The sequence below is a fragment of the Narcine bancroftii genome, chromosome 6 (genome assembly GCF_036971445.1).
Source record: "Narcine bancroftii isolate sNarBan1 chromosome 6, sNarBan1.hap1, whole genome shotgun sequence".
NCBI classification, from domain to species: Eukaryota; Metazoa; Chordata; class Chondrichthyes; order Torpediniformes; family Narcinidae; genus Narcine; species Narcine bancroftii.
The window spans coordinates 8,647,979-8,658,435 of NC_091474.1; the positions used below are offsets into that span (position 1 = coordinate 8,647,979).

At 40.7% G+C, this 10,457-nt stretch overlaps 1 long non-coding RNA gene across 1 annotated transcript; it reads right to left on the bottom strand.

The window, feature by feature from the left end:
• Positions 1-487: 487 nt before the first annotated feature.
• LOC138737418 (uncharacterized) lies at positions 488-9,236 on the bottom strand. The gene is made up of 3 exons (XR_011340896.1): positions 9,151-9,236; positions 7,047-7,139; positions 488-912 (listed from the first exon to the last, which is right to left on the bottom strand). It is a non-coding gene; the product is annotated as an uncharacterized lncRNA (long non-coding RNA).
• Positions 9,237-10,457: the final 1,221 nt, after the last annotated feature.

Sequence of the window (10,457 nt, forward strand, 5' to 3'; positions counted from 1 at the left end):
ATTTTAGCATTTATTTATCCATGATGAAAATGAAATTTAAATGCAAATTTCCTTAAATACATTTTGTTTTCTGGTTGTAAAGCATCCCCATCAGCTTTTTTCTTGTTCCCCCTCCCACCCATATCCACCAATGACCTCTTGCATGTGACCTAGTGCTCCTCCCCTTGTCCCTCCCACTATTTTATTCAGGAGCCTGTCTGCTTTTTGCTCATACCTTGATGAAGGGCTCAGGACTGAAATGTTGGTGATGAATTTTTATCTTTGCTACAGATAGAACGTTGCATCACTTTGCCGAGTTTCTTCAGCATTTTTTAAGTAAACAGCAATCATAAGTGTCTGTAGGTTTTCTTGTTGAACTGGAAATAGCAGTTAACAAATAAACAAGCCAGAGACCTACCAGATAAAGCAACACACTGAAGCAAATTTCTTTCATTGGATTTACAGTTAAGATTAAATTACATGTCAGTTTAAATTTGTTTATTCATGCTCAGCTTAATACAATTCACAACATACTTTTCTAACTTGTTTGTCACGCAAATTTCCTGGGAAGGAACACCAAGTAAAAACTACAGACTTTCTTGTTTCATCCCACAAATAAAACTTTTTGTTGTTTCAATCCAGTTTGTCCGTACATGTGGACGAGTAAATGTGGGAAAATAAAATTGGTTCCATTAGTTGTTTGGTTCTCCTCCAGTTGCTCGGATCGGTCCTGACAAAGTCTATTTGCACCTTTTGACTGAGCTGACAGGATGTCAATGTGTACTTTTGAAAGCTTGCAATAGAGTTGATTTTTCTAGTGAATCACTGGCAAGTGTGGAGAAGCTGGTCATCTGCTTAAAACACTAATGGTTGGCATTCATGTCTTGTGCACACACTAAAGCAGAAGGCTGGGAGATCTCAGTGGGTTTGCATCTGTGGGGGCAAAAGGTGCGAATTGTCATTTAGGGTCAAGGCCCTGCACCAGAAACTACCTTGTCATTGAAGAGCTCCCATGACCATTGGTCTATTGAGCTCGCTTCTAACAGAGCAAACCCATTCGTTCCTCCCACCCCCCCCCCCCACCTTATTTTGGCATTCACTCCATCTCACATGCTTTTGAAATCCCCTTTAGTTCTTTGGATCCTTTCTGATTTTGGGTCCATTTATGACCAGCAATGAAACTGCCAGCACTCCCTGGAGATGTGGGAGAAAGTCAGAACACCCTGGTGGAAACTTGTGCATGCAAAGAACATGCAAATTCACACAGAGTCATGTGTGCCTCATCGAGCAAGAGTAGAGCCTCAATGATTGTAGGTTCATATGGGACAGGGTGCTGCCATTACTTCACCTGTAATGGGAAACACACCAGGTTGCCAATCAATTTGGGAAATCTTATGTGGTAATTCTTCTGTGTTTAGAGGAGCAACTATAAATTATCTATGTCTCTGACACATGCAAGAAGAAGAGCATCATTTCTGCTAAATCGCTGGTGTTGAGCTCTGGATTCCTGAACACCTATCACATTATTTGGCCAAAGGCTATGCTGGCACGTGAAAACAGAGGCAAATTGCCTCATTAGTATCTAATTTTGCTAATGGGCTAAATTTCAAGATTTTGTAGTGGGTAGCTTGAATGGAAATATGCAGGTTAGTTGAGGACCTTTGTTTTCCAGATGTTTAGTGTGAGGTCATTCCCACTTCAGTCAAAATATCATAAAATCTATGTGATTATTTGTTGTTGAATTGGGAGGTCATTGAAGCTTTTGGTTGCTGCCTAAGGGTTCAGCCCCCAAACATTGGCTACCCTGCTGAGTTTCTCCAGCCTGTTTGTGTTTGAACTTGACCCCAGTATCTACAGACTTTCTTGTTTAAAAAATACAACAGCTACCGTGTTATTCTTTTTATTTTGAATTCTAATTAATTAAAAGGCTTCAGAAACAATTATATTTTGTAATACATTAACTTACAAGCCCCAGGTGTACAGAAGGTAGAAAAGAAGGTTATTGAAATTTAAAGCTTCACTAAAAATGGAACAATCATATCCCAAGTGAATTGGGAAATTAGGACATAACAAACATTTGGTGCCAGATTGTCTCACTAATTGGATTTCTATCAGCTCTGTATATGTTGGCTGATACAGCATTTGCATTGACCAGGCATCATTCTAAAAGCACCCCTTGAAAATCAAACCCATTTTTAGGTCTGTATGGTGGTTGTATCACGTAGGAGATTATTTGTTTTTGATTGAGCTAAAATGAAATTAGTAACTATTATAAGGGGAGTTGTGTAATGACCAGATGGCAATTTGACTAATTGATACACAAAATGTGAACAAGGCTACAGCTTAATACAGCAAACAATCGATTCCTCAGATAAAACAATTCTGCCATCAGTGAAGTTTAAGACAAAGCTTTCAAAACAATAAATACAATTGCTTCTCAAGAAATCACGTGTTAAGCTTTAAAGTTCCACTTTCTTTTGTCTAATCCTAAATAAAGGAATCTTTTCTTGAACTAACCTTTACATATTCCACCCTCAGTTTTAACATCCTTTTATAAATGGACTAAGAATGATCTAAACAAAGCTGAATATATTTCATTGGTAATAACCTGTGCACTACGTTTAGTATATTTCAAGATGCCTGTGATTAGTTTTCAATGTTGTGGAAGGTTTTATTTATCTTTTCAATACAAAAGCCAGTGCTAGAGAATCTGTCAACCTTTCCTTCGACTCCAACAAGGCTTCTTATTCGTTCTTTGGTTTCATCTGCCATCATTTATTTATTATCTTTCTGCCTTGTTGAATATACTAAATAGGAATACACTTCCTATTTCCAAAATTTCTGAAAGGTTCTAAACTATGAAACCTTGGTTTCTATCTTGAAATGTATTATTCTCTCCTTCACTGACGTACGGATCCCATCAAGAACCTTTTTCCATGACATTATAAAACCTGACTGTGTAAGTTACACATGTGAAAACTTGTTCAACTATTTCAGGAATTTTTTCCATGGATTTTAAATGTATACATTATATTTTTTAATTTTATATAACATAATTCAAATTCACAGATAAGCTGCAGGAAGGAAAAAAAAAACAATTCTACCACGCACAAGATCCAAGGTTTTGGGCATGGTGGAAAAAAAAACCTACCTTGTACAAAGTGGGTGGCAGACAGCAGAGGAAACATATTATGGCCTGGAGAAGGGTTGGAGATAGATGATCAGTGGAAAAGAGTGAGTTTGGTAAAGGACTGATGTATAACAAGACAAACTAGGAGAAGGGGGCTGGTGGAGATAATGTGGAGGGTCCGTTTGTTGAGATAATCAAATGGGGAGATTAGGGAGGGCATAAGAGCAGGAGTAGGTCATCCAAACCATCGAGCCTGTTCTGCCATTCTATGTGATCATGGCTGATCTGATGATAGGCTCACCTCCACCTAGGTGCCTTTTCCCCATATCCCTTAATTCCCTTACTATGTAGAAATCTATCCATCCTTGACTTAAATACATTTACGGAGGTCATCTCCATTGCTTCAATGGGCAGAAAATTCCATAGATTCCATAGAAAAGCAGTTCCTCCTCATCTCCATCCTAAATCTACTACCCTGAATCTTAGGAAGTAAAGGTACTGGTGTGCTTTCTTGGACATCATGAAAATATGGCTGGAGCAGGATAGATTCTGGAAATGCTTACACCTTGGAACGTGAAGCTGTCTACTATTTCGAACTCGGCATCACTGATGCAGATGGGACAGTGAGCTCCACCTCTCTTTTTTTAAGTCCATGACAGCGCCTTGGTCTTGGAGAAATTGAGGATGAGCTTGTTATCCTGGTACCACGCCAGTGGTCTGGGATTCAGGAGCTCATCCAGTCTGTCACACAGTGTGGATGAGGAGCAGATCCCTCCATCGTTTGCTGTTCCGAGGACTCTGTGCAGTCCATCTGGTGGATTGAGAAGCTCTCCAGTTGTATGGCACAATCTGGAGTGGAAGGTACGAGTCATGTCTTAGTGAAGCACAGCAAACAATAGTCCTTCAGCTCTCTTTGAAAGGTAAGTTTCAATGGTTTGGACATCTGCCAGCTGGGCAAGGGGGACTTGAAACTGTGCTGTTTCAATTTCCCCTGTAGCTCAACATATCTATCCCATTTTATTGATGGATGGCTGCTTCAGTAACTAGTCAGTTCTTGTTGGTAGGTCAAAATGTCCGTGGGGTTGATGGGTCAGGTCTAAGGGTTGGGTGCTGAGGTGGACACTGCAGTTTGGTCATGGTGTTCATTGCTCTGTGGGATCTAGAAGGTGTGCATCATCGGTGGGCGATCTGTATCTACACCCATGGAAGCTCCGTTGGGAGTCTGGAATGCTGCCAATGGTGGGTGGTTGATCTGCACCAATGGATCCTCTGGTGGGGTCAGAAACATTGGTGTTAGTGGACAATCTGGATCTATGGTCTGCATTTGATCTACTGGGACTTGGTAAGCTGGCATCAGCAGGTGATTGGAGTGTGTGGACCATGAGTTGTACTTGAAAATAGATACAAGGCCTGGGTTAGATTATGAAACCTCAAGAGTCGGGTTCCTGTTCTGATTGAGCCTTGTTGGCAGGCTGCAATACCTTGCACTCCACATGGTCAGCAGTTTTGACTGGTCGGGACTGAGTGTTCAGTCAGGAGTTCGGTTGCTCCCGGAGGGTGTTGGATTCCCAAATGTGGACCATGTTAGAAATCTAGAAAATGTGAAAGTGGAAACAGAAGAGTAGGGTGGTTGAAATGCATGTGGGGGGATCTGCTGGAAGCAGTTCACAGTCTTGCACCATCATGTTGGTCATGTGTCACAAAAACTGCCATCTGTCAGGTTTTTTTTTAACCATACGTCGCATTACTAAGATTTATGTTGTTTTCATTTAATCTACTGTTGGATTATTTGCTTCTCCAGGTTTTGAGCCTCTTGCTCTTGGTGCTCCTGGGAAGTCTTCCCTCCAACGACTGGCCAGGTCCATAACTGGATTCTCACATGGATGAACATAAGAACCGTTGTTCATCTTTCCCTCAATAAGTGCAAATTTTGAATAAATAATAAGAAGCAATCAGAAATGTCAACGATTTAAATGTGGGGCTACATTTCTCATATTTGCCATGTACATCTGACAATATTTTTCATTATATTTCAAACAGTGTATAATTACAAACCAGTGCTGCATGTTTGAAACGTTGGCCCGATATGGGCCACTCCGGAATTCATTATTCCCTCACGCAATCACAATCTTTCACATCTGTTTCTTGAAATTACTCTGTGTGATGTAAGTATATAAAAACGCTTAACGCTTTCATCTAAATTCACCCTCTACAATCTTATGAGTTAACACCGTTGCTGCAATATCAGAGGAAGGATTTTCAGATCAACTCAATAAACATTTATATGTTCGCCCCAGTTTGATTTCAGGATCATTATCCATTAAATGATAATTTGTCAACCTGTCTGAAATGTGTTTTTTCCCAATTTTTTTTGCCCCATCACAAAAAAAGTTGCTTCGTATGGCCATGCATGAAATTTGTCAAATTCAAAATGCAGAGCAGGATTCATTTTAGCCATTAGTACATTGTGGTTGCACTCATTCCAATTAAAGATTTATTTAAGTATGAACTTCCACATCCTTCCTTGATTGGAGCTTATGGCTTAAGCCTTACCCTCAGCAATCGTAGCAGATAAGTCAGTCGTCGTCAATATACATTTACACAGCAGAAAGCAGCATAAGGAACAAATAGAGAAACAGCAGCGGCTATTGTCATCTGGTCTGTAAATGTATTTCAGTAAGTCAGGTGCATCCTAATAATAGGGCCATCGTTTAAAACAAAATTGAAGAGCAAAATCCCCCGTCCATCAATTCAAGAAGGAAATAGAATTCTAATTTTATTTTTTTAACACAGCTACATAGTGTATTTTATCCCTTCACTGCCGTGGTAGAAAGATGTCAGAAATGCAATTGAGTATCTTTTTTTTTCTGTCAGCTGCTCAAAATGGCAGATCACACTCCTACATTTTGGGCATTGCCAAAATGCTGCAGTATTACAAAGCAGAGTCATTTTCCTCAAATTAAAATGAGATGCTGATTAGCTGAAAATTGCTTCAGTAGTTTGCTTTCAAGAAAGCTGCCTTTATAGATCCACAAAGGAAGCAGCATCTCCAGCTCAGCTCACTCGATGTGTCATTAAGCTATCTTTTCCACCCTGTCTACATTTTAATGATTAGTTAGGCTGTTTTTGGCTTTTCCTTTCCCCCCCCTTTTAAAGTGTTACTGATGTAGCCCCTGCACGGCTGTGAGCGTCATGTACTTGTCAGGTCTTGTGATTTTCAAAGCAGATGGCCACTGCTGCAGCAAAGGTCTTTGCCAATGCATATTGGGATATGTACCTCCTCTCACAGAGCAGTGCATGATCTGAATACTAATTAGGCAGCAGAACCGAATCTCATTAGGCACCACTGCCTCAGCGTGAGACTGCGCAGACACATGCAGAACAGAGGGTAGGATCACTGTGAAACACTGTGAAACTCGAGATTATGCTGCAATTTGTCCGCGCTTTGTGTTTCCTGTTCTTATTAACCCTACTGGACTGGTGCGCTGGCACTTTGCAAATGTGGCGCGCCTATGGCAATAGGCGCCATGCAGCATTCGTCATTGGAAATGCTGCAATCATATCACACCCAAAAGTAGAAAGCGAATGCTGCCATAGCAATCATTAGAATTATGTTCAGCGAAGCTGACACTGTCCCAACTGTTGGGAGTGCGCACTGTGCTGTAATGAGCAGCTGATACCAGCAGAAGGCAGCACTACGCAAGCTTCTTCGGCAACATCCAACAAATTTTCTCATCTGAATATCATGTCACCACTAATTTTTTTCTGCTCTCAAGCACCTACCCCATTTTTTTTTGAACAGGTTTCCTTGCTTGTGAATATCATTCATTTTGGATCAGGTCTTGCTGAATACCCTCTGGACCAGGGAGGAATTCCACAGATAGGGTAGCTTCAAATAGGTGTCTAGACCTGAAGCAGGATATGTCTGTGGCCTTACCTTGCTTGCATGCTCCGAAGTTCATTGTGAGCTCATCACTGTCCAATGTTCTGAACTTTTAAAAGTTTCACTGATTGCCAGAGATATATAAAACTGTTAACATACACATAAATAATTTAAAATTAGATATATTATGTTTTCAAAAAGAATGTAAATATCATTAACTTATTAAACCATTATCGTAAAGCAATACAAAATATAAACAATTCAGCCAGCCACAGGCTCTATTGCTGGGCTCATTGTTGAGTCTGGCAGTGGAGTGGATGTAAGCTCCAGGTTGTTTTAAAATCCTACCCTATGGCTAAGCATAAGGGGGACTTCAAAATAAAGCAAACTGCTGGCTGTCAGCCTGCTTAAGTTAGCCCCAAACTCCAGATGATGAGTTGTACTCAAACTGTACAAGTCAAATCTTACAGTAATTACAGGCAATATTTAGCTAAAAAGAACCATAGAACATTACAGCTCAGAAGCAGGCCCCTTTGGTCTGTGCCAAACCATTTTTCTGCCCAGACCCACTGACCTGCACTCAGTCCATGGCCCTCCATACATCTCCCAATCATGTACCTGTCCATGTTCAAATTAAGCTTGCATTCACCACTTCAGCTGGCTGCACATTCCACACTCTAACAACTCTGCGTGAAGAAGTTCCCCCATATTCCTTCTAAACTTTTCCCCTTTCACCCTTAACCTATGTCCTCTGGTTTGTATTTAACCTTCCCTCAGTGGTAAAAGCCTACTTACATTTTCTCTGTCTATCCCCCTCATAATTTTATACACCTCTTATCAGATCTCCTTTCATTTTTCTACGCTCCAGGAAATAAAGACTTAACCTAGTCAACCTCACCCTCTAACTCAGTTCCTGAAGTTCAGGCAACATTCTAGTAAATCATCTCTGCATTCTTTCAATCTTACCGATATCTTTCTTGTAGTCAGTTGACTAAAACCGCATGCAATACTCCAAATTTGGCCTCCGCAAAGTCTTAAGTAACATTCCAACTCCTATACCCAATATTTTGATTTATGAAGGCCAGTATGACAAAAGGTCTCTTTGCAACTCTATCTAATTTGATGCCACTTTCAGGGAATTAGAGATCTATATTCCCTGATCCCTCAGTCTGCCGCACTCCTCGGTGGCCAACAATTTACCGTGTATGCCCTTTCTTGGTTTGTCTTTCCAAAGTGCAACACCTCACACTTGTCTGCATGAAATTCCATCTGCCATTTTTACAGCTGCTCCATCCAGATCCCTCTGCAAACTTTGAAAATCTTCCTCGCTGTCCACAATGCTTCCAAACTTAGTGTCAACTACAAACTTGCTGATCCAATTAACCACGTTATCATTCAGATCTTTGATATAGATGACGAACAACAATGATCCCAGCACCAAGCCCTGAGGCACACCATTAGTCACAGGCCTCCAATCTGAGAAGCAATCCAGTTCATTACTTCACCATGAACACCGAGCGAATGAACGTTCCTGACCAACCGCTCATGCTGGACCTTGTTAAAGGCCTTACAAAAGTCCATGTAGACAACATTCACTGCCTTTCCTTCATCAATTTTCCTGGTAACCTCCTCAAAAATCTCTCTAAATTTTGTTAAACATGGCCTACCACACACAAAGGCATGTTGACTATACCTAATCAGTTTCTGACTATCTAAATACTTATATATCTGATCTCTTAGAACCCCTTCCACTAATTTCCCTACTACAGTTATCAGGCTCACCGGCCTATAATTTTTAGAGTTATTTTTTGAACCTTTTTTAAACAACAGAACATTACAAGCACTTGTCCAATCCTCCAGCACCTCACCACAGGCATTTTAATATTTCTGCCAGAGCCTTGTAACTATCTAGTCAGGTCCTAGGGATTTATCCACCCTTATTTTCTTTAAGGCAGCAAGGACCTGTTCCTCTTTCATCTATATCGGTTCCATAACCTTCCTTTCTTCCTATGACACTCTGCACCAGTTTCCTGAGTGAATACGGATGCAAAAAACCAATTCAAGTTCTCCCCTATCTCTTGGATTCATACATAGCTGACCACTCTGATCTACAAGGTGATCAATTTTGTTCCTTACTATCTTTTTGCTCTTAATATACCTGTAGAAACCCTTAGGATTTTCCTTCACATTGTCTGCCAAACCTCGTGTCTTCTTTTAGTCTTCTTGATTTCTTTCTTGAAGTTTTTCTTGCATTTGTTACACTCCTCAAGTATTTCATTTGCTCCATATTGTCTATACCTGCTGTACACCTCTCTCTTCTTCCAAACCAGATCCACAATATCCCTCAAAAACAAAGGTTCCATATGCCTGTTAATTTTGCCTTTAATCCTGAAGGGAATGTACACATTCTGTTCTCTCCATAGGTGTTCTGTGGTTAGTAAGGGATTATTTAAGGTGGTTTTGTAGTATTATCGATCAACCACATTAGACAGAGTGTTGTGATTAATAGGCGTTAATCGCCTTAAGACATCAACACATCTCACATGTTACTGGCCCAGTTCCAAGGGAGGTACCAAAGGAGGGGTTTGGGAATTTATAGGGATTTCCAGGAGGGAGGAGTCACAGGTTCAGGGGCTGGGCCAGCTCATGCAGTACATACATACAATAGAGAGGTTGCACCACAGGTATGTGAGTGGCAAAAAAGGTTGAGAACAATTGGTTGGTCTGTGGTGATTTTGAAAACAGGAGGAGGAAAGTGGTTTATGTTAACCAAGAAATATATTAGCCTCCATCAACCAAATCTTATGTTGACAGAAAGAATCTAATTATATTGTTATCAACCCAGCACCTCAAAGATGAATCGAGACAGAGTGTAAAAAATGTAGACATAACGGTATCAGAGCATCTGCCACGAAATTGGTGTGAAATCATCCAACACTGGATCACAAGTCTGCAATCTACTTTAACGTTTTCCAGGGGAAGACAAACTACATTCTAACATTAGAATTCCTGCAGATTTATCTGACACTCATACAGAGAGATTGGAAGACAGATTAGTTAAGGACTCTTGTGGCATCATTTGTCTCTTGCCGCCCACTCTTCCATTGTGACACCAGTGAACCACATGGGGGTGACAATGGCTTAATGAGAACAGTCATGAATCTTAGAATATCAGCACACTGCTTCCTTGACCCCACTGTGGTATGAGGCATTCGGCTGGGCCAGGGTGTTCCCACATGAAGTTTGGCCATTCATCTGTCTGGGCATGCTCCAAACGGATGGTATTAACATTGACCTCATATTTCAATTAACCCCCCCCCCCAATTCTTCCCCCTGTCGCTGTTACCCCAGCTCACTCTCTCTCTCTCTTCCCTTTTTCCTTCTGTCTCCTTTCACAGAGCCAAAATCAATTCTCACCTTTCCACTTATCATATCTAATTAATTTTGTTGGTCTGGTCTCCTCCA